This window comes from Vitis riparia, chromosome 11 (assembly GCF_004353265.1).
Source record: "Vitis riparia cultivar Riparia Gloire de Montpellier isolate 1030 chromosome 11, EGFV_Vit.rip_1.0, whole genome shotgun sequence".
NCBI lineage: Eukaryota > Viridiplantae > Streptophyta > Magnoliopsida > Vitales > Vitaceae > Vitis > Vitis riparia.
Genome location: NC_048441.1, coordinates 14,953,538 through 14,960,695, shown reverse-complemented (window position 1 = coordinate 14,960,695; position 7,158 = coordinate 14,953,538).

Sequence of the window (7,158 nt, the reverse complement as noted above, 5' to 3'; positions counted from 1 at the left end):
TTAAAACTTAGTAAAAAAAATCTTATAGGAAAAATTTAGCCAAAAAAAGTACGATATTCTTATGAATTTTTAGATTATTCTTAATCTATTAGGTTTGTTTTGTTAAAAAACTTTTATAGTAAAACCCAATGAAACAAAACATATATGATGGGAAAAATAGTACAATATATTAATATTATTTTATAAACATGGTCCCCTCATGTCAATATCCTTATGTTGACGGATTTTAATTTTGTATATTAATTTTTGAATACTGAGGTTGACAATAACTTTATAAATAAATTTAGTAGATTACCATAAATAATTTGAAAATATTTGTGTATACGATAAGTATGCGATTAATGTTTGTGTGTGTGTTTTCTTTTTTTCTTGGGAATTTGAGGAATGATTACCATGGACATCATGGTATTAAGTCTTCATTTCATGACCATACCCTCATCCTTGTCCACATTTTTTTTTTTAATAAAAAGCTTGTTATTTTGTTTAACAATAAAAAATACATGATATTAATTCAAAGTATTTTGTAAATCTACACTTTAATATTGTTATTACATAAATAAATTTGAGACATAAAAATGTATTAAAGCTTTTCCTCTAACATGTTTTCTTTTATGATTTTATGACTTTAATGTTATAATCATTGACAATTTTAAAATCTTACAGGTATACCTAATCATATCGAGTTTTCAAGAGAATCATAATTTTGATTATATATTTCCTTCAAATTACTCTAAGGGGGTGTTTGGTACGTCGGAATAGGAAATGGAAATAATATTTTGTTTCATTTCCTATTTCTTAGTGGAATGGAATGAATTTGATGATTCCATTTCTAGCATTTGGATGAACTTAGGAATGTAATATTGGAATGATTATTTGTTTCCATTCTAATGTTTGATAATAATAGGAATGGAAATGAAAAAGAAATAAATTTACAATAATATCCTTACATATAATTTAATTTTTTTTTTTTACTTTTATTTTAAAAAAGTAAAATTTGAGAGGTTTTTTGTTATTAAATAATAAGACTAAAAAATATATATATACTCAATAAATAAAAAATTAACTATAAAAAATCGTATAACCCTAATGCACAAATATTCAATTATTATTTTTATTAAAAATTTGAATAATTTGTCATGCTTAAGTAGTTATAAAATTATATTTTTCAAAAAAAAATTATTTATTATAATATTTAAATTCTCAAAGCTAACAAATGTTTTTCCTATTTTCAAAAGAGGAAATAAAAGAATTCAAATCTATTCTGCGAGACGGCAGAATCCATAGCTTTAACTAGGAAAGGAAGACGCCGATAATAATAAACAAAGGGGAAAAAAAACCAAAAGTTTTGTTTTTGTTTGTTTTTTTCTTTTTATTTTTTTCCTAACCATTAAAAATTTTCAATATTGTAAACACATGAAATCGAAAAATCTTTTTCCAACCATTTCAATTTTTCTCTCTAGTTTTCATTAATACAAGATAAAGAAACATCAAAGATTCCAAACATAAATTAATAAAAAAAAATTAATCAATTTATAGAGAATAAGAAACACATATAAAGAAGTAGAAGAAAAAAGAGAAAATAAGGTAAACCTGATCGAAGATGTAGAAGGGAGTTTTCAGAATCTAGTTGCAGCAAACAATGATGAATCCTAGATCCAACAATCAAAATGAACATCCAAAACCCTATAAATTAAAAATTGATTTTTTTTTTTTTTAAATATCGTGGAAGGTTTAATTGATTCAATTTGGAAGAATCACTTGTTGCAGAGAATTGGATGATGAGTGGGTCTCTAGCTTTGCAAAGAAGATAAGAAGTGGATGATGAATAGATCTCTACCTTTACAAAGAAGATAAACATCGGGTTTGAAGAACAAGATAAGAGGGTAAAATAGTAATTTAGGTTATGTGGACCCCGCATTTCGGTGCTCATGCGTTTCCCACTCGATGGCGAGCTCGATTTTTATATTTGAAAAATTGATTTTTTATTGATTAAGAAAATGACTTGGAGTCGCCACTTATTTTTGTTTTATTTTTAAAGGGTAAACAAAATAAGAAAGAAAAACCCTAAGTGTGACTCCTTATTTTTGGAAAAGGCGGTCTATGAAAAACCGGATCGGGTTCGGGGGCCAGGTTACTTATCGGGAAGGTACGGTAAAGACCGTAGCACCCCTCTAAATCCCTACAGTCGGGTCTCTACTAATAAAATGAAGCTAACGTGGCAATCAACAAGAAAATCGATGAATACTCAAATCGATCATGCACAATATGAGAAGCAAAGCATGTATAAAGAATGAGCGAAATATGAATAGATACGTACCTGGGCGGCAATCACGAACGCACTATCATGAAACATGGTTAGTGAACAATGAACAAATATAATTAAGCGCATAGCAGGGAATAGAGTAAATCAATCATGCATGTCAAATAAATCAATCAATCGGTCAATCAATCATGAAATCTCATATGTAGGGCCCCCACCAAAGCCCGATTTATTTTGAGCGAATTAATTTTGTAGATTCCATTATTTGGAATTACAGAAAACAAATTCACACTTATTTTAAAACATCTCAAAATCATGGAAGTTGTGAAAAGCGTGTTGCCGAAGAAAATGACAACGAATTTTATTGGAAAATGGATTTTTCGGGACCTAAGAAGAAGGCTAAGGATGGGGAAATTTGAAGTTGGGATTATTTAAAAACCAAAACCAGGGAACTTATTTGAAGAGAAAGGATTTGGAAAGTGATTTTTAAAAAAGTTAAAGATGGTAAAAAGAAGATAGCACTCGGGTCAAAGGTGGCCACACGTTGACGCACAAGTGGAAAGGTGATGAAGAAAAATCCAATGAGAATGTAATCTATTTCCCTTGGTTTTTTCAATGGAAATGACGAAAAAGTCCCTGGTTTCCACGGGCATCATGCTGAGCCTTCATCCAGATGCGCAACTCTGGCAACTCTCAGTGGCATATCTATGGCATTGCGGAGCAGACTAGAGCTTGCATGGACACTAATGATATCGGATTCGGCAGGCCCAGTAGAGAGAGACTCAAATCCAGATCAACACCTGTCTGCAGTTCCAGTGCTTTCAGACTTGTGTCAGAATATTTCTTTGGGCTGGGTGCTTGCTCGTTGCCAAGCCGCAGAGTGAAGTCCGATTCAGGATTTATAGAGGACTTCACTTCATTTTCTTTGGCGGAGGGCATTGTGGTGCAAGCAGTGGCTGAACTCCCTTTGTTGTTTTGTGGGGATATATTGAGCTGTATTTCTCTCTTTCAGTTCAGAAAACCTCCTGGACAAAGATTCTCTGGAAGGCATCTTGGTGTAGATGACTGCACCAACTCTGGTGAACGAAACTGCTTGCCTTCCGGTCAATGAGAAACTGAACGAGAGGGACGATCTCGACGAGGTCATTATAGAGGAGCCTGTCAACATTGGCAGCAGTAGCAAGTCTAGTCTCAGCAGCCAATTTCTGAATATCTATCACCTTGTTGTGAGATCTATCAACTGCAATAACCTCCCCTTGATCCTTCATAAGGATAGCAATTGCAGTAGTTTTCCCTCCTGGGGCTGCACACATGTCCAATATCCTCTCATCCTGTTGAGGATCTAGGGCATGTGCAGCGACAATGCTTGGCAGGTTTTGAAGAAATATTTCCCCTTTCTCAGCATGAGAACTGCAAGCCAATACACCAGGGACGTATACCTGAGCCCCTCGAAGAACTGCCTCAGCACATTTACGACTCACAATAACCTCCTTTGGAGGTCTATCAATTTCATAGCCATATTCAATTGTGTGTGGTCCTGAGCCTCTGACAAAGTCAACATAGTCTAGCCCGGGTAACTGGCACTTAGAAATTGAACCAGTTTCCAAGCTTTTCTTCTGAGAATCCAACTGTTCAAAGTTTCCAAAGGCAACCTTCTCTTGCTCATCCAAATTCAGGTGATTATTATATTCTCTCAGAGAGCTTTTTAAATTCCCTCCCATATCAATTTTGGCAGTGGCATTACTTTCACTTAAATGCATGCCATCAACAGTGTTACCAAGCTCTGTTTCCTGTATAATTGCCAATAGCTTCTCAATAACAGCATCACTTGTTGATTTGAGTGTATTCACACGGATACAAGAGTAGCAAGATGGACGTGCTAGGGCTTGAGAGATGCGAGAGAAATGGTGAGGACCGTCTGCCTTGGAGAAGTAGGCTTCCACCTGAGGGTTCCAGCGCAAGACGGGGTTGTAGCAGTAGCGGTCTGATGGATCCATTTGCGCCGAAGTAGGGGAGCGGGCAGTAGAGAAGCTGCGCAGTACGCTTTTCACCAAGTCCCTCGCTTTGCATGCACTAAGTGGAATGGTGGGCTGGATGAATGGAGTTTCAGAACGGCATATAGTTTGAAGGTGATTTCAAATGGTTGAATGAACGAGAGATATGGACGGAATGATTAGTCGGCTGAGGGTATAGGGGAGTGATGAACATATTAATGAACATGGAAGACATGAGGAATAGTGGGTTAGATGGGTAGTGAGATGGGTTTAAACCAAAAGCACCATAGCAGTACGACCCTCATAATGGTGATTCATGAATGCTTCTGTCCGTGAAACTGCATCACTATGGATTTCTGGAGCATGGGATGCGTCCCACTGAAGCACTGCCCACTGATCATCATAACGAGCAGGGATTGGGCGCTCCGGCGCTGATTCTGACGATGAGAACTCGACTCAGATTTGCATAGGGTATGAGACATAGGTGTAAGCATGAAGATATGAATATGAAGTGCAGAGGTATGGGCATGCAAGGCTCAGCACAGCAACTGTCATCACTGTTGTAGCTCTGAAGAAAATCTCATTCACACTTCTATCCACTCTCTTCATCATTTCCTCTTCCTTCAAGGTTAACATGCCCGCGTTCTTGCTTATATGGATAATGGTGTCCCTCAGTTTATTCACAGCCCAGAACAGCAAAACCAGACCAAACCCAAATCTGGTGCTCAAGAATTTGGATGCACAAAAAGGTACCCTCCCACTCTTCTGCTGCCTTCTGTACATGACTGTCCATGCATGCCACGTCTGCTGCCATCTTTCTCTCTTTCTGTCTCTCCTCACTTCAATTTCTTGGATATCATCAGAGCCATATTCGCCTCTGCTCTTCCAACATCTTCACTAAAAAAAACAAGTAGCGCGTCAAGTGTGTGGGCCCAGTAGCTGTGACGGGTGTAGGAAATGGGTATGGAGGCGTGTAGTGTAGAGAGGGAAAGGTGACACGGTTAGGGAAGTGATGGGCGTGAGTGGTGGTGGGTATGAATTTGATGTGGGTATGAAGAGAGGGAAATGGGTATGGGAATAATGAGTGAGAAATGGTGTGATGGCTGCATGACATACAGGGTTGGATGATCATGAAGTATGGCTGCCAATAGGTGTCACCAAGTATGGTAATGAAGAGAGGGAACGAGTGAGGACAAATATGCATGGATATGAGATGACATGGGTATTGTGGCGTGGCGGCATGGTGATAATATGAGGGATAGGTTTTATGGGCATAGCAGAGAGGTAATAGCATGGGGTGATAATGGGATAAGTGGCAGAACGTGTGAGAAGGAGGGATTTACAGGTGGATGGGTATGATGCGATATGGCACTGGGACGTTAACAGTGACACCTTCTGCCTATATACCAGAAAACGTTAGAAAGCACCAGTGGAGCTGACGGTAGCAGCATGGAAACCAGAGAAGACTCTTGGCACAAAACTTCCCGAGAGGGTTCAAGCTGTTACCCGTTGAGGAGAGGACCACAACCTCTTCATATCGTCCACTTCATGCATTTCCAGCCGTGCTCCCAGCTACTCTGGAATAATTGAGACTCCCGTTGGTCCAAACTGGGTCAATATAATGCAGGCTCACTCAGCAGATGGAGTTAGAGACTCCAAACAATTAATATCAGAAATCAAATGCGATTCAAATTTCCAGTCATTGCAATATTCCCTCCATTGATTCCCTTCGACCATTGAAGCAACCAGAGCCATCTCACCAGCATTAGTAACAAATACAGGCAGATCTCTATAAAACCATCTTCCAGCAAACGTTCACTATTACCATCTCATAAGCTAAACACAACGGATTTTCCTGGCATTCCAGCTACTGCACATCTTGAGCATGACAATGAATCCTCATAAATGCCTTCAGGATCAAATCCCACACAGAGCTCATGATATCATATGGTCGCAATGAATCGCATGCCATTGATGTATTCAAGATTGGAATCTTCTGTAATTGTTGCAGATTCACTACCCATTACAGCTTCATGTCCAAGAAAATCCCAACGTCGAGAACGGAGAGAAAAAGTAGTAAGATAGAACAATGACGGAAGAAAATAAGATGAAGCATGAAGAACCACATTTCATCTCTTAGTCAATGGGCTTGCAGGTGGGTGAATTAAAAGGTTTGTTTCCATTAAAAATGCCACAGAGCAGATAAAATGGGATTAAAATCAATTTTGAGCACAAACAGAAGCAATAGAGGAAATAACAACTATGAAGAATAATAAAAAAAAACAATGCATCATCCAGAGGTCAGTAGCAGCACGTCTTGATAAAAGTGGATGAAGAGAAAGAAAAGGAAAACTTACTTCCTTGTTTGCTCCTTGGTTTTCTCAAACTCCGCTCTCCAGATATCCTCCCAAAAATGGCCCTCAAAATACGCCCTCAAAACTCTCTCAAGATATCTCGCTGAGAACGGCCAGGAAGTCCTCTCTCCCGGCAACCCAAAAGCACCCAAAACTCTCTATTCTCTGCAAACCTCCCCCAAAAGAAGAACCTCTCAAAATCACCAAACCAAAAAGTCCTCCCCTCTGAAAGCTCTCTGTCGTCTCCCCCAAAACCCAGGATACCTCCCCTAAAAGCTCCCTCTGGTATCCTCCAAAAAAAACGAATACCTCTCTCTACAGCCAAACAAAAAGCTCCTCCCCTAAAAGCTCCCTCTGGTAGCCTCCTCTCCCTCTCTACAGCTACCCAGAATCCCCTCCAAAACAGAAAACGCACCCCCCACTTCCTTTCCCTGCCTGTCTCTGCCAAAAAGCAAAATCCCTTTTTCTTTTCTCCCGGATTTGCCCCTCTAACCACCTGCAGAGACAGCCACCAAAAACACCACACCCTCAGCCTCTCTCTCCCCCGCTC